Raw genomic sequence first — 18554 nt, forward strand, 5'->3', positions numbered from 1 at the left:
ATAGTTTCGCAGTATGGCTTGCTGTGTGAGCCAGTCTTCAAAACACTGCGAATAGGATATGAACGACCCTATGCTTCCAAATGGGAACCCAATACCTGGATTATACCAAGAGGAGAGTTGAACACACACACACAAAAGCTTAGGTCAAATGATACCAAAGATGAAAGATCCTGTTATTAGATCTGATTCACATTCATAGGTGAATAGTGTAGTGTTCCATGGAGCCAGCAAAGATTTGTTAATAAATTATCTGTTATTTAAAACCTGTTTGATAGCTACAAAATATTGTGACATCCTCAAAATCAGATTGAGTCAACCACTTCGCAATGTTCTAAAGATACAAGTCCCTTTTTTGATCAACAGTTCTCTGAATGTGACAATCCTCTCTCTATATAAATGAGGAATAGCAATCATGGGGTCCTACAGGTAATGTTGGACTGTTGTTCCCAGCATTCCTCAACACTGTCTATGGTGGCTTCAAGGAGTTGCAGTCCAACAACAATATCTGGAAAGATACATTTTCACTACTAGATGGATACTGATGTTGAATGTTATGGGAAGTCCAGTCAGATTTGAACTAAAACAATTTTGCTGTTTGGGGCAAAGGACAAGATGGCACTACTTCTCCATTCAACATATATATGGTGGCTTAGCTTGTGCTGAATCTTACCTCAGCACAATGAGAGAAGGTCTACCACCACGTCCAAGGGGACAAGGAATGCAGGGCAGGCCACATGTCAAAGACAGTTCAGTTATTCACCACCTCACTGTTGTTTACCTTCCTTCAGGACCTGTGGACTGATTCTACCTTGGGGCACAAAGAGTGTGGCCTATGGGTCCCAGAATGCTTTGCATCTTTTATTTTAAAATATGTTGAAAAGACTCCTCTGCACCCTCTAGGTCTGAGAAGGGGGAGTTTTTACATTTTCTGCCATTTCAAGCAGGAAATTTTTTCCCAAAAGAGAAAAAGCAGCCTTATGCCTAAAACAGGCCAGAGAGCACCCTCTACCCAAACACAGCAAAATTGTCTCCCACAGCTCTGAGAATGCATGAGGATGGATGTTTTGGAGGTCGGGGCAGGAAGGAAGGACACTGTCCAGATCTGGCTGAGTGTGTGTGTCTATGTGTAGACTCCAGACCTGGAACACTTGTCCACCCCAGCTCTGCTTATTGGTGGGGCCAGTTGTCATCATATCTTAATTATAGCTCTTCACTGTTTTCCCATTGTTTTTTCCATCTTTCTTCTTATGAGAGAAAATTGAATCTTTCAAGAAGGAAAGATGGAACAGCTGTTTGAAACCTTTTGACTTGTGGTGCTTGGAGTTATCCATCTGGGAAAACTGAGTAGTTTGCAGCAGAGCTCCATGGAGTCTATTTTGCTATGCTGCCAATGAACTGCTAGCTACTGAGGTGAGATGACTAGTGATTACCACCTCTGTTTGCTCAGAAACAGATGGCCCAATGGCAATGTGTTAAAAACAACCAAACATTGAGCTTCCGGGCATGGTGCCTCACATTATAATAAGTACATAAATACATCTCCAGTCATTCTGTGCCCTGAAAGAGATGTTCTGTTCAAGGCATGCTGGAAAATTATCTGCTGACAAAATCAGGGAAAGCAGGGTCATGGACCCTTTGCAGGGAAAATGCTCAGACACTGAAGGTAAATTAAGTGACCAATTGTTTGTGTTGTGCATAGGTAGGGAAGGGACTAACTCTGAAGAGATTTGGCAGTAAACAGCCCAGACATTCCCAACTGTGTGTGCATTCAGATAGACAGGTCCTAATGCTACCCATACATAGGCACGGTGCAGCTATTCCACAGATTTTCCCCCCCTCATAAATTGGGATATTCATAAAAGGACACATCACTAGCTAGATCACCATAACCCTTTGTAACACCACTTCCAGTGGAAAGCTACTGATACTAAGGTAGATCTATTTTCCTTTTACATCAATTTTATCTAGTACTATTGCTGGGAAGGGCAGCTATGAAGTAACGAGACAAGATCCTGAAGTGCAAAGCTATACAACTGAATAATAAAGTTAGGATTGTTCATGCCATTGTATTTTCCACCTGAAGAAAGCAGATAGAAACAAAATCAACTTGCTAGAGATGTGGTACTGAAGAAGAGTTATGTGGATACCATGGATGGCTAAAACGACAAAACAAATGGGTCCTAGAACAGATCAAACCTGAACTCTCCCGGGAAGCCAAGATGACAAAATTGAGGCTGTTGTACTTTGGTCTCATTAAAAGGCATCACTCACTAGAAAAGATTGTATGACTTGGAAAGGTGGAAGGCAGTAGGATGGAAGGAAGGCAGCATTACAGATGGGTATTTAATCTGCAGAACCTGAACAGGGCTGTTAAGGACAGGGGGGCTTGGGGGTGCCTCATTGACAGAGTTGCCATGAGTTGAGGTCAGCTTGAAGGGAGTTATTAGCAAGTGCTCCAATCACAACTAATTATATGCGTAAGATGCCTGTGAAAGCAAGATGGGTTCTTTCACCATCTCCCCCCATTTTTCCTCTAATATTCTGGGTCACAATGTGTCAATCTAGTAATATAAGACTTCAGAAGAATAGCAATTTTCATGGCTTGCTTCACTGTGTTATAACACAATCTCTCTTACATATTGACTTTTTGCAATATGCTGTATAGATCAATAACATAGACTCCTGAACTCAACTTCTCATATAACTTTTCAATTTAAAAGCAGTAAGTGATAAGGGTACATATTTTATTGCAACCAGAAGAAACACTGTTGCCAACACAATTTTCTTACGCAAAGTGATCTTGTGACACCTTTGAAACTACCAATGTGAAAAAGTTGTATCAAGCTTTTGTAGCCTTTTCCCTGCAAAGGGTCCATGACCCTGCTCTTCAATATTATCTTATTTTATTTTATATTCTTTGTTAGCAGTCTATGAAACCTTATCCTACAACATCTTTCACTCAAGTAGTCTCAAAGGTGCTACAAGATCCCTTTTCATGCTGATACTCCAGAATAGCATGGCAATGTCCCTGAGTATATGAATAGCTTTTTTCTTTATTCAGGCTGTGGCACAGCACAACATTTATGCCCTTGCACAACAGTATGATTTTTATTTTTTGTGATCCTGTGAGTTGTTGTTACCAAACAGCTCATTGGATTAGGAAGATAGGTTACTGTGACAATATTATGTCTCTCAATTCTACCTCCATAGAAAGCAGTTTTTTAAATTTTTTTTAAAAAAGGGAGGGGGGCAATTCCTGGTTAATGTTTACCACCTCTTTTTCTTCTGAATGTACAGTAACAGATCCAGAAAAGGCCAGTTGTATGTCAAACTCCCTGCTGAAGGCTTCTCTGTAGTGTATCAGAAAGAGATATGACAACATGACTAATGCCTTAGGAGAGCATAGAGAAATTTCCTCTTATGAAATGTACAGCTGGGAAGCACTGTGGCCAATATCACAGACAGGAAGGTACAATTAATCTTACCATGAGGGGCCCAGGGCTAGGAGGTGCAATTGCATATCCAGGGATATCTCAGTATCTCTCCCTCATTCTCATTCACCCTTGCTCTCACAGACATATGCACACACCAAAAAGCTGCCCTGCAAACATACAGTATACAATAGCTAGAAAACCCTGTCAGCAGCCTTAAGCAGCAACACTGCTACACTGCTTTTTATCATGTGATCCACTGATCTCCTATCTTCCAAGGGTCCTGTACCCTTACCCCAAAATGTGCATTTTGCATATGTTTAATGGTTGTTTGACTGCTACACAAATAATTGTTCATGCATTATGTGTCTTCTGGGATCAGTATCTTTGTTTATAAAAATAAACACAGTTGATCTATGTTTTCAAGCAGCAACATGACTCTACATTAGTGTAGGTAGGAAAAACAAAGTAATATGCCACAGGTACAACTGAGTCAGCAATGACTGCATGATTGCTGTCTCCCCTTCTAATCCAGGGAATTCAAGGCAATTCATGAGAGGAAGATACTTTAATTTGAGGTAGGGGGATAGGGCACACTGTAATTAGATCAAATAATAATTAATTAATAATTTGTTTTATTTATATACCACTATTCCAAAGATCATAGCGGTGAACAGCAAGTAAGCTAATTAGCAAGTAACCTAATTTTCCCCCAACAGTCTGGGTACTCATTTTAGCGACCTCAAAAGGATGCAAGCCTGAGTCGAGCTTGGACCCTTTTGCTGGTCTTGAACTCGCAACCCTGTGGTTTTGAGTGAATGGCTGCAGTAGAGGCATTTAACCACTGCGCCACCAGGGCTCCTGGTGGTGCAGTGAACTGAGACATTTTCCAAATCCAGTTTTAAGCCACTTCAAATCCCCGAAAAGGCATTGATGGATAATACTCTGGAGTTGTTTGATCAAAAAGCCTAATGTAATTTAATACTGTACTAAATTTTGTATTTAACATACACATAAAAAAGACACTTAATATACTGTACTGTATGTACTGTATCAGATCTACTATACTTTAAATTTGATATAGACACAGTATTGTATTAACATGGATTGACACTACACATGATTATAAAACACTATAAATATGGTTTAACTGTAATTAAAAAAATTGCATAGGGCACTTCATACCCCCTCCATCTAAAGCCACACACTGTTAAATCTGCCTTCTCTGATCATAAGAATAGCTTGCTTACCTCTAACTGTAGTTCTTTGAGTGGTCGCCTGTGAATTCACATGTATGAGTCACACAGTGCCTGCAAAGCCTAACCTTGAAAACTTCCACAACTTGAGTGACTTTTTGGTAGTTGTCCTACCCACCTCTTGTGGCTGATCTAGTGTGCCTCATTCTTTTCCCTCAGTTCTAATTCTCTGTTGTGAGAACTTTAACCTCAACAGGAAGAGAAGGAAACCACAGGGAGAAGGAAGAGAGGTTGTGAGAGTTTGGAGATGACCACTTGAAGAAACACAGTTACATCTATGCAACCTCTTCCTCCTTCATGGTGTCTGTGACACTCCTTTGTGGGAAATTAGTAAACTGCTCACCCAATAGGAGCTTGTGTCATCATCTCAGCAGACAAAAACCACTCTCCCAAATGTTAGATTATCCCAGCATTTAGTCTGTAGTGTCTGATGAATATCCAAGGGTGTGATCATGTAGCAGCTGTACAAGTCCTGCAGAGGATCACCATGAAACTGAATCAGGCACCACAGTCCTTGCTGAGCGACACTCCCGGATTGGTGGGGGCAAGGGCCTACAGTGTGCAGTGAGAGTGTAACACTCCAGTTTCACAGTTCCCATTTTACTCCCTGCATAAGGCAACTTTCCAGTACCGGAGTGTGTCCACATGACCATTTAGTGGCCTGCGGGGGAAGGATGCAAGGCAATATCTGGCTGATATTCCACAGTCAAGAGAATAGAATAGATCCCACTTTTCCACATCTCCATTTTGAGTAAGCTCGCTGAGTTTCTTGTCATTTTTTGCATTTAAGAAGCCTTACTCATCAAGCTACATGTCCTCTACAGTAGTTCTAGTATCCAGTGTAAGTCCACAATATCTCTGCAACTGATGAATAACTTGGGGAAAACTGCTTTACTGTAGGAAGAGTGGAATAGACTGCCTTGGAGTGTGGTGGAGTTACTTTCTTTGGAGTTCTTTAAACAGAAGGTGGATGGTCATCTTTCACAAATGTTTGAGTTGTGCATTCCTGAATGGCAGGGAGTTGGACTGGATAGCCCATGTGGTCCCTTCCAACTCTATGATTTTATGACACCAAAGAGAGATTTTTAAATATAACCAGCTGCATGTAGCTATTGCTGGTGCTGAGAAAAGAGCTGGAATCAATAAAGGCCTGCTCAGAACACATATAAACAGAAGCTGGCACTGAACAAGAGGCTGCTATCTAGTGACACTGATTGACAATGGTCCCTCTTTTTGACATAGTCTAGGAGACAATGAATGTGCTGAATGTATAATGAGCATGCTCTGAGTAGGTGAAAGTTGACCATCCCAATATGGAGTCGGTGACATCTGGTATCAAATATGACATGATTCTCTCTATCTATGTTTTTGAATACAACCTGCAAAGCTGGCTCACAATGATTCTGCTGATATATTCCTCAAAGTCCCTACCAAGATGCTATCAAAAATCTGGACCTATACCAGGATCTAGAAATATGCCATGAGCTGAAACTAATTTGTGAGGACAAAAGAGATCTTGAATCCTACTTCTGTACTGAAGGATGAGCACTCTTTGCTTCCAAGTAGAAGCTAAAATGGGGCATGTCACTGCAGCATATTTCTTCTCTGGTGATATCTTGCAAATGGAAACTAAACACGTTGTTGTTGTTGTTAACTGCCCTCACGTATACTAGCAGAATCTTTGTGACAGATAGGATTCAGTGGTCTTGAATGAATGAGCAGTCAAATAGGAAAATGCTTTTAATAGTGCTGTGGTAGTTGGGGATACAAATCTTAATACCAAAGAAAGTGGAGTACAAAATGTCTCTGAAGTTTGATCATAAGGGACCCTCTCCATACATTTCTTTCAATAGTATCATCCAGTGTGCAGGCAGAGAAAGAAGCCGGGATCCAGCAGAGAAAGAAGCAGGATAGGAATGGGGCCAGCAGGGAGGGTAAGCAGGAGAGTGGAGAAGGAAGCAAGGAAGATCAGAGGGCAAAAAAAGAGGCAGGGAGGGCAAGCAGGAGAAAGAGGTAGGGAGGGTATGAGCTCCCCAGGGACTATAGTAGTGGTGGCGGCAGCACCCAGCAAGGGGAAGGAAGGAGCACCACTTCCCCTGTGCCCTTTGTGGCCTCCTCACCACTCACCCTGGCTGCCCTTCTGGACTCCTTTCCTTTGCTGTGCCCAACACCTCCATATGTGCCCTGGCTGTGGAAGAAAGAGGCAGGGAAGGTGAATGAGTGGGCAGATGGGGAAAGAGGCAGGAAGGGCAGGCGAGCCCCCCTAGGAACCACAATGGTCATGGCAGCAGCTCTCAGTAGAGGAGGAATGGAAGGGACTCCATTCCTTGAGCATGGTCTCCCTGTCACTCACACTGGCCACTCTCCTGGGCTCTTTGTCTGGTGCTTCCACATGCGCTCTGGCTATAGGAGAAAGATGTAGAGAAGGTGAGAGGGCCAGCCGACGGAGAAAGAGGCAGGGAGGGTGTGTGAAGCGTGAACCCCCCAGGGACCAAGTACCACCACTTCCCGATATCCCTTCCCTGGCCCCTCAACACCCCTAAGAGGCTCCATGAAGGAAGCGGGGTATCGCAGATATTCATGGTTTTTCCATTTTCATGTGGATCCTATGCCCCTAACCCCTGTGAATGTGGCGGGCCGACTATAGTTCCTCTTAGGTGAACATCAATAGTCAATATCATATTAATTAAAGTTCTATAAAGTACATTTAAGATTAATTTATATGAAAATAAAAAATAATATTCAACAAACATGAGTGGAGAATTTTATTTTTAATAATAAGTGGGAAGAATTTTAATGAATTTAATAATTCATGAAGAATTCATTTTTAATGTATTTCAGCCACTTTTAATCTATTTTATGTACACATAGTTAATTTTATGTATTTTAATTGTTTTAAAAAATATCTTCTATAACAGGTATGGCTCTAAAATATTTAGTACATCCCTACACACACACTCTAGAGGATTTCAAAGGCAGGCTACACAAGTATAGTGTTGACCACTATGTGTGAGTCAAAGAGACCATAAAGAAGGAAATGTGAATCTCAGATATATTTGAAACAAGTCATTCCCATGAAATATGGAATAAATCAAATGAGAGAGTTCCACAGCAGTGCAAGAAGATATCCGCATGTTGTGCTCATCTGTCATGATTCATGCAGGAGGGGCAAAGATTCAGGGGACATCAGCTGTCAAGCAATGCAGAGTGCCCTAAACCTAAACCACTAAAAAGAAAACAGCCTGTAATTAGAAATGGCTGTTGCCTCTGAGACCAAAATTTATTCTAGCCATTTAGAATGACCACACTGTTATATAGAAAATGGATTAGTCTGTCTATATAACAAATTATAGTTACTGAACACCAGTACTAAAACAGCTGGCTCTTCTGCCAGTAACAGCATAGAAAAAGCAAATAAAGATAATAATTAACACGTATTATCAACGGGTAAGAACAGGTTAAATTATATGGGTGGGAGGGAAAGGTGATGAAGCTATTATGTAAATAAATAGGACTAAAAGACTATTGCAATAGCAGGACACACAATTGCAGGATGATTACACAGCTTAAATAAATATAAGCATATGTGATATGTTGCCCCCTTATGGGAACAAAACCAAGATATACAAAATTTATATAATTTTTCTATTCAAATTTATTAAGCACAATGTACTGCAGCTGTGGTTTGCTATTACATGGTTTCCTTTGGAGACCAAAACTATTAAATATAACAACATTCTGCAAATAGCCATGTCTGTTGTACCAAATCTGCCTAGCTTCAAAACTATTGTCCATTGAGCTTTGTTACACTGAATAGTGTTTTTCTTTGAAAAACTGTTTAGACTTTGAAAATTACTAATTTTGTTACTCCAAGCCATTTACATCCTTATCTCTGAAGTGTTTTAGAGAGCTCACACAAATAAACAACATTTCAAGACATCCATCCCATAACACACACTAACAGCAGCTGAAAGACATGAAGCACAGCAGTAAAAATTGTTTAAAATATTAGAAAGCAGAGGCTGATTCAAACAGAAGGTGAAGACCCTCCAAAAATGTGTCGTCTTCAGTAATATCGATAACCGTTTTTGTCTATTATTTCCTTTCCTAAATTCCATCCAAACTTGGAATTTAATTCTCCCACTGAATTACACTGAAATTAAATTGGGAATGTTAAAATGTAACAACAAAGAAGGCATGAAACATGGGCTCCCAGTAGTGCGGCATCTGAAGGCTTCTAATTGTGATTAGCAGCAAGCTCTACTTGGTTATTTCAATTCAAGAAACTATAGTTTAAGCAAACCACAGTTTGCCCGGTCTGAAACTATGGCTGCATCTACAATGCAGAATTAATGCAGTTTGATACTACTTTAACAGCCATGGCTGAATTCTATGGGATTCTGGGATTTGTAGTTTGTGAGATATGTCTCCTTCTCTCTCAGAGAGCTCTGGTGCCACAACATTCAGCATTCTATAGCATTTAGCTTGACAATTAAAATGGTGACAAACTGCATTAATTCTGAAGTGTGGCAGCAGCCAAATTGAAACAGATTTGATCACCACTACTAGCAGTGTTCATTGTCATGTGCAAAGGAAGGAGTGGGGAACATAGGCAAGATGGAGTGTGGTATCTTCAGAGCCATTATGGCAAAATCAGAGCATGGTTTTGTGTTAGATCTGATGAACTCTAACTGAATGTAATCTAGGACCATTCAAATCAGTGGGGTTTCTGTCATCAATGTCAAAGGGATATGGATTTCATCTGAATTACCCATAATTGCCTTTCCCTGAATGATTACAGGCATGACTGAATCAACATTTAAATTACTCACTAAACATCTGCTGTTACAGATAAAATACATCCCAAGCACCAACCTATACATTTTCATTATCCCCTAAGACCAGAGTGTTCCATTAGATTTTATTTTTATAAACTGACGCTTTAGTCAGAAATGAGTCATCAGAGAGGATGGTTTCAACTGTCAAAAAAGTGGCATCCTAGAGCATTTTGAAAACAACTTCATAATGTACTTTTCAGGCCAATTTCAGAGGTGTTTTTATTAGATGATGAACAGTTTCACACTACAGCAGTACTGGTTCCAAGCTCAGCAGTCTACATGTCTATAATAAACCATGTGTCTGTCTGAAGCAGCAAAACAAGAGCTGCTTGCAGAGAAGAGTCTGATGTAATTCTCTTTGAACTAACTTTATCCTGATTTATTAGCCATGGTAGCAAAATCCAAATTTGTGAATAAAACTTGGAATTTTATCAATATGAATATGGTTTTTAAAAGTTGTGTATAAACATGGCCATTTTAATACTTTTTTTACATGAATACTGTACTTTTTTTTTACATGAACATTTCTTCCATTCAGTTATATATTCACAATACTGTTTGGACAGCAGACCTAGTGGTTTTCAGAGATACAGTTCTCGAAATAGTCTAGGTTTCCACTGTGCAACAGGCCCAGCCAGCATAGCCAACAGTTAGGGATAATGGGAGCTGCAGTTTATGTAACACCCAAGATTCTATATGTTTCCAATGCCAGGTGTATTTAAAGACTTAGGCCCAAACTGACTTGACATCTGTCGATAATATGCTCTTGCAGAGTTATTTTTTTTAAAAAAATATGAGTCTATCATGGAAATTATGGCCAAATTTTTATTGAACACAATGAAAGCACAAGTTAGATTTTTATCTAACTAACGTAACCTTGATTTTCTTGTACTGAGATCTGTTTTACATTTCTGAATTTTTCTGCTACATTTTAACTGTTTTGTGTAAAATCCTGGGTAAGTCACACTTTCTCAGACTAACAGGAGTGCAATGGCAAACCCCCTCTCAAGAAACTTGCCAAGAAAACCCCATGATATGGCCTTAGGGTTGCCATAAGTCAGAAACAATTAGAAGGCACATGACAACAACAACAATTTGATTTGTACAAGTCTAATTTTGAGGTTTACAGTCTGCCTCAATAAGATCGGATAATGTCTTGTGGGGAATCTCCCCCCCCCTCCATGTTAAGGGTAGGGAAAACCAGATCAGGAGAATTTTAACTGCTTTACTCCTACTGCAGTTCCCTGGTCCCTATCCAGAGCAATTCTTTGCATGCTTTAGAAATGCTGAGTTGTTTGGATTTAGTAATTGGTTGGATGAGGACCAGTGAACTGAAACTGAACACAATAGAGGTACCATGGATAGGTAGTTCCCGGATATGGAAAATAGATACTCATTTGCTTCTGGAGAGAGCTGTCCTTCCCCTGAAGGATCAGGTGCACAACTGGAGGTGCTCCTTTATCCAACTTTGTCAATAGAAACCCAAATGTTTTTGATAACATTGGTGAGTTCTTTTGGTGCAGAATTTCCTTAACAGGCATAGACCTGGCCATTGAGATTTATTATTTGGTAACCCCCATATTGGATTACTATAGGGAAGGACCTTAAAAGAGTTGAAGGCTTTCATGGCCGGCATCCATGGTTTTTTGTGGGTTTTTCGGGCTAAGATGCCAGCCATAGATGCTGGCGAAACCTCAAGAAGAAAATCTTCTAGAACATGGCCACATAGCCCAAAAAACCCACAAAAAACCTTGAAAAGAGTTCAGAAACTTTAAGGTAGAATGTGATTGCTAGAATTCTGGCTGTTCTGCCCAGATGAGGAATGATGATCATCATCATTTTTGGATACAGAGTGAAATATAACCGTTTTAATAACATAAATAAGAAAAACAAATCCAGGAAAAAATAAGCATTAGGTTGTACTGGAAGAGTCTGCCATTCAGACTAATGGAATTTCAAATTGCCTATTCTGGCTGGTTTATGCTCTAAAATTAGTATAAATTAATTGACCTAAACATAAAGAAGTCTATTTATATTGAATGAAAGAGTTTTGCCTTTGTTGGAGATACAAAACCTCAAAGAGGTAAGTCCCAATCATTTGTATCCCTCTAATAATGTTAAAGTGTCTCTTGACCATATGAGGAATAGGGATTGTTTCATTGCCAAGTTTTACCTATACAGCACCAAAAGGGTTTTCCAGATGTAACAGTATAAAGTCTCCTTTAGAAATTCAGTGCTCTCTGTCTAGGGCTGCATCTACACTGCAGAATGAATGCACTTTGAAACCACTTAAACAGCCATGGCTCAATGCTATGGAATTTGGACGGTTTTGGTTTAGGGATTAGGCAAGCATCTTTGCCTAATAAAGAAGCCATTGAAGCTTCAAAAGCTTGCATAATTTATTTTAAACAGGGACCTGCTTTAAACAGTAAGCCTTCAAGGAGATTTACAAAAGTAGTAATGGAGTCAACTACCAAAATTTCTTGGGATATTAGGCTAACTCATATATACACAAGTATAATAAAACACTAAGATGCATTTGTAGAATCAATGTAATTTCAATATAATCTCTTTTCCTCTTAAAACCATCAATGGCTTTTAAAAACTTTACTACAGTCTGAAGTGTCTTGGCTGCCATTTTCCTCCTGGACCCCATCATCACTTAGTTCTCAAAGCGAGGTTTTGATTGCAGAGAATATTCCGTTTCAACTGCAAAATACACTTCTACAACACTCTGTTTACTAATGTAAGCTCTTTAGCAGATGCCAACCATTTCTTACTCTCTTCCAAATCACAGTTAAAGATAATGTTATTGAATGTACACAGAGAAAAGAAAATAGAATGTTACATGGCTTTAACACTGTTGAGAGGTGTTAAGAAAATACCATATGAAGCATAAAGGAAAATAGGAAAATACTGGCATGGAGCAATGGATATGCACAGTTTTCATTACAGTACTACAATATTCCGAAGTGGCAATAGCAGTGCTAATTAAATTAATTTATTCATCAGTGCAAATTGATGCACATTCTGGCCTTACTTCTGTTCTTTTTTAAAACCCAGGCTACTTTTCTATTCTTAATTAATTAGAATTGTCCTTGAGAATAATAAGAAAGAGACAGGCTATGACAGAGGAAGAAAGAGATATCTTATGCCATATTATGTCAAGATTATTATCGTCAGATAGCTGAGGATATGAGGATACTGAGATTGGTGACATCATACACTTTGTGAAAACATATGTAGACTAAATATTTTTTTAGGAAACACACACATATTGAATAAGTACAGAACAAGCAATTAGGCCCTTTGTTTCCTTGTCACGGCTAAATGAACAGATCAATAAAAGCATACCAAATGTCTCAGAATGTGTGTCTTGCTTCCATTTAGATCTCACCAAATCAATCATTTTACTTTCCTTTGGATAGCTTGATTGACAAAATGGATTGCTTTGGATCACTTATGGCTTACTGTATGATGAAGAAGTTAACAAAATTATTGACAAGGAATTATAATACTTTCTGTGTGGAGAGCAGAATAAATAGCATTGTGTAATGCATCATCCACGCTGGAAAAATTATTTTAGATGCTGTAATATCTGATATTTTACAAGGGATAAGAAAATATGCCTGTAGACAGCATGAGAGATGTATGTGCATATTATGTTTCCACATGTGTATTCTGCTGCAGTATTGGCAGCCACATACACGGACAGGGAAGTGTGTCCACATAGCAGTCATGGTCGGGTGTAACTGTCAACAGTGTGGATAAAATAACAGATTTCCTTCTGCACAGTAAAGCACACTGCAATGAGGCCAAAGTGTTTTGAGCTCTACATGTAACATTATGACATTCTGGATCAAAACAACAGTGCTGTATTTAACACAGTAATGTTACTTATTTCCATGCAATGAGCCAGCATGGTGTAGTGAGTGATTTGAGCACTAGACTAACAGACTTTTAATCTCTGCTCTGCCATGGAAACCCATTGGATGACCTAGGTCAAATCAAACTCTCTTAGCCTCATAGGAAGGCAAGGTCAAACCCCCTTTGACCAAATCTTGCCAAGAAAATCCCCTGATAGGTTTATTTTAGGATCACCATAAGTCAGAAATGACAAGACACAGAACCACAGACATTACTTTACATTATTTGTTTTTTCAGCAGCTGAAACATAATCTCGGTTACACGAATATCATACCTGCCATGGTTTACTTCAAGTTTCATGCAGAATCATCAAGATCTAGAACACAAAAGAAAGTAATAAATGAAGAGTGAACCACACTTAAAACAGGGCAATTTAAATGTAGCATTTCATATATTTCCTTTCAACTATGCCAAGTTGAAGGATACCTGCAGAAAAAAGTTAATGTAACATGCTGGCAGGTTCCTCAGATCACCCACCCCCTTGTTCAAACTACATCATGAATACAGTCATATTGGCCCTACAGCTTGAATACTTCCAGCAAAATCCCAACCATATCTTAGAAAGAAAGCCCTAGCATCCAGTTCTGAGTAAGACCCTCTTTGTCCTGCTTGGTCTGGATTCTGACTACCTAGCTACCTACGTTTAACTATGATGCTTTCTTGACTTTTTATACTGTATTTGTTTGTCTCCTTCAGAATCTAATCCTCACTTAAATTTCTTCATAGCAAAGATTTGGCTTGACAGCTGAATAGCTCTAAACAGCTTTTGACCTTACTATAGGGTGCCAATTTAACTGTCACAACGAAAACTTCTCGTTCTGTTAAAAGAGCAGGTACAACAATAGACCAGACTGAACTGCCTGCTTCACACAGTGCTTTGAATTACACTGGTACTCAGTCTGTTCTCAGGAATTACCCCTTGAAAGTAACTTTGAACTCAGAATGACGAGCAACATGTAACATACCGTACCTTATCAAGTAGTGACAGTAACATTTCCAGTTTTCAGTTTGTTATGAATGTTTAATGGCCAAATGCTACATTTTTATAGTATACAGTACAAGTGCTAACCAACATCCCAAGGTGTCTTTTTAAGTGCCAGTGCTTCCACTGGGACACCAATAGAATTTTACTGCTAACAAACTAATTCTATAGTCAGGTTGCATCATTATCAGAAATGATAACCAGTGACAAATGATTTTGCCAGGATGCTAACAAGATTCCTGAGCTGCATAATGTTATTTTTATCAGTGAGGTAAGCAGAAATGACTCAGAACAAGAAAAGAAATTGTGTAAGATGCTGGTTCGCGTCCCTCCTTTCTTACTCTGTCTGCAAGGAGAGAATGACTCACTAATTCACTTGCTTAGCATACAGAATGACTGTCCCCAAACTGATCCAAAATCCTGGCTCATGCAACTCATTTACCATTACAATAATAGATGCAGTAAGAAAAATACTCTGCAGAAATTTTAGTAATAATCATAATACGACATCCCTTGCAATCTCTTATGAAATAGATCAGAAAACAAATCACCAAAGAGGAAAGAAGATTAAGTAGACTGTAGCTGGATTCAGTGTGTTGAAGCAGGGAGAGATGAAAGTTAAAACAAAAACAAAAACATCTGCAATTATAGAACAGTAATTTTCCCTACTTTAAAACAAGATTATAATGATAGTGTCTCCTTCCTAGTATTATTTTGGATAGTCTAGCTACAGCAAGAGACATTTCAGAAAAGAGGCAGAATTCATTAAATAACTGACAAGGTGAACACAACAGCATAGATGTCAAGCAGCTGCCAAGCACAGACAGGAAAATTAAGCGTTTTGTGAAGATCATCAAACAAACTTAGTAAACAAGGCTTTATTCTGCTAATGCAGGGGTAGGCAACCTTTTTGAGCCGGGGGCCGGGTTGCTGTCCCTCAGACAACTGGGGGCCGAAGCCAAAAAATAAATAATTAAATAATTTTTTAAAAAATTAAATATATAAATAAACCAGGACAAATGTAGGACAAAATTTTCAAATGGAAGACACTTTTTTTTAAAAAAATGGAGGACACGTGAAAAAAATTGCTGATTTTTTTAAAAAATGTTAATATAAATTCATGTTTCTGAGGCTTCTATAGACAATTGCCCCCCAAAGGCCCCGGTGGCAATCGGTGGCAGGACCAGGCCGGGGGCCGGTCCCAAGGCCTTGCCGGGCCGCATCCGGCCCGCGGGCCGCAGGTTGCCTACCCCTGTGCTAATGCAAGAGTGGGCAACTCTGGAAGGTTATGTAGCTGCATTAGCACCTACGGAGACCTTTGAGGATCTCAACCTCACCACATTTATTCCTGCAAATTAAATAAAACAAATAAAGAGGGGGGATGTCCTCTAGGGGATACGCAGACATACTGGATATTTGGGGTCATTTTGAGGCAAAGTATTTTCTGGAAAAAATTGTTTTGACTCCTGGAGGACTCAAGAATCTCCAAACATGGTGGAAATACCCTCCACACTTTCCTAGAGGTCAGTTTGAGGCATTCTGGAACACAAAATGCTTTATGGGGGAAATGGAAAATGTTTTGTTCTGGTGAGGGGACCCTGCGGGTGCATATGACCCATAGGCCACACTATGCCCACCCTGCTCCAATGTATCACCACTGGGTGTTAACTGCTAAAAGTGGACAGAAAAGAAAGGGTCTACAATCTGTACAACTAGACTTCAACTCTCAGTCTATTAACTCCAGTGAGATTTACAACCTTATAGATTACTGCAAGTTTAAGGGTTTCATAAAAGGTAGCCAGGAATGGCAATAAAGTTTGGTTTTCTGCCTTGCCTTTGAAAGTGAAACTGTATTTCTATTTATCTGTTTATAATATTTGGATTGCTTCCCATGTAGGTAAAATGCTTGCCAGGCTGCAACATGTTTGGAGCTTAAAATGAAATTTGCACTCAATTAAAAAAAGGATCAAAGTAATGGAAGGGAAAAGGAGTCTCTGTGCAACTTTAAGACTAATCAGTTTATTTCTGCATCAGTTTTTGTGCTACATTTTCCATTGGCTCATAATTATATCTCCATACTATTTTTGGTGTTACGTACTGTCAAGTTGACTTTGACTTATGATGATGCTTCGAATAAAAGAGTCAGCATGTTATAGTGATTTGAGTGTTGGACTAGGACTAGAATTAAGACTCAGGCTTCAAATCATCACTCAGTAATTGAAACCCACTGGATGACCTTGGGTAAGTCACACTTTCTCAGTCTCAGAGGAAGGCAATGGCAGACCTCTCTGATCAAATTTTGCCAAGAAAATGTCATGATAGGGTCACCATAAATCATAAATGTCTTGAAGACACAGAAAAACAACTGCAGCAATGAATAAGAGACCTCAAATAGAACATAATGAGACACTTTAGAAGTGACTCAGGTAAATGGAAAGAGAACACAGATGTTTTCTTTCTGAAGGCACGAAGCAGTTTCTTGTCATCAGGCGACCAGAGACCAGGCAGTTGGATCCCTCCAAAAGTTGATGGACTCTAGTTCCCATCAGTCCTAGAAACCATGGCCAGTGGGGGAAGGGCTGATGGGAACAGTGATCCATCATCATCTGGAGGGCCACAGGATCCCCACCTCTGAAACATGACATTCCCTGAAATGCAGCAGAGTGCTCATCCAGTTCTGCCATAAGACACAATTATATCACTGTGATTCCACTTTAACTGCCATAGTTGCATCCTATGGAATCCTGGAGTTTGTAGTTCAGTGAGGCACTAAACTAAATGGACTTCCCTAAATTGCAAATGCAATTCCATAAGATATTGCCATGGCAACTAAAGTGGAATCATAGCACTATAACTGTGTAGTGTAAAAGGGGCCTTTACATCCTTTGTGTGCAATATCATACTTGAAAGATTGAACTGCTGAGAGTAAGCAAGTGATGGTTTGGTCCATTGCTTCTTTGCCTTTTCATGATTCAAAAAAATGGGGAGTGGGGGGCTTAGTAAATTTGTAAGAAAGAGACAGACTGCAATCTCCCCAAACCTTTTCAGGATACTTTCAATGCTGGATTAACAAAGTATTTTATAATCTAAATATAATGGCAATTATTTTGAATTGGTCATAATATATATATTAGTAATAATCTAGATAATTATGGTTCACATTTTTAATGAGGCATGGATGGTTTTTTCCATATAAAACTTTAACCATTTTCAGATCTCAAGGTCTGGAATGTTATCACATGTTATCAAGTAAACAAATCCCAAAAGCAACTACTGACATCACTACCTTACTCACAATCCAGACTCTGAAACTCCCTATCAAGAAAGTCAACCTCCAATTCTTTTGTCATTCTGCTGACAAGCACAGATATTTTTATTCAGATAGAGGTTTGGCTTTCAGACTGTCTTGTTGCTGACATAGGTTTTTACTAGTGATTGCCTTTTTAAAAATTTCTTTGTAACGTATTTAATGTATCTGTTACATTTTAATTGATGGGGTTGTGTTTTCACTATGTTCCTTTCTTAGCTGCATCTTACATTCTCTTATGGTTAAACTGCCATCCTCCTGCTCCTCCTTTTCTTCTTCTACTGTAACTCTCTTCATCATATGAACTTTGTTCATCAAATGTGAATCCAGCCCACCAAAGCTTATGCCAAATAAAACATGACTTTAAGATACATCAAGACTTTGTCGCACTACACTGTTATAGCACTATTTGTTGCTCAGTGCCTTCAAGTCATTTCCAACCTATGATAGGGTTTTCTTGGCAAGATTTGTTCAGAGAGGGTTTGCCTTTGCCTTTTGTTGAGGCTGAGAGAATGTGACTTGCCTAACGTCATGCAATGGGTTTCCACAGCTGAGCAGAGATTCGAACCCTGTGATAGGGCTATTAGTTGGTTTTGAGCAACCGACTCTCCTGCCCACTCCAACATTATTTTCCTTGCCTGCTTTGAGAACAATTTGTATTGGAAGGAGAATATTAATTAATTAAATCATGTTTAATTCCTCCACACACACCACATCCTGCTCCAAAGCACCAATAATAGAATGGTGTAAAACTTGGGGAGAAACTGGAAAAATGCCTCTAAAATGTCCTTTGAAAATTAACTGTAGAAATTA

The 18554-nt window shown here is 39.2% G+C and overlaps 1 protein-coding gene across 4 annotated transcripts in view; it reads right to left on the reverse strand.

The window, feature by feature from the left end:
• The window catches only part of OSBPL6 (oxysterol binding protein like 6), an 85780-nt gene extending 72010 nt beyond the window's left edge, over window positions 1-13770 (reverse strand). For 3 of the 4 annotated variants that reach the window (XM_042476651.1, XM_042476641.1, XM_042476617.1), the window contains exon 1: window positions 13727-13770. The gene's annotated coding sequence lies outside the window, so the exon portion shown is untranslated. Of the gene's footprint in view, window positions 1-4681; window positions 4734-13726 lie in introns of those variants that run through there. The other variant, XM_042476625.1, reaches the window with a different exon arrangement.
• Between the last annotated feature and the right edge of the window lie 4784 nt (window positions 13771-18554).

This window comes from Sceloporus undulatus, chromosome 1, assembly GCF_019175285.1.
Source record: "Sceloporus undulatus isolate JIND9_A2432 ecotype Alabama chromosome 1, SceUnd_v1.1, whole genome shotgun sequence".
In the NCBI taxonomy this organism is placed as follows: Eukaryota; Metazoa; Chordata; class Lepidosauria; order Squamata; family Phrynosomatidae; genus Sceloporus; species Sceloporus undulatus.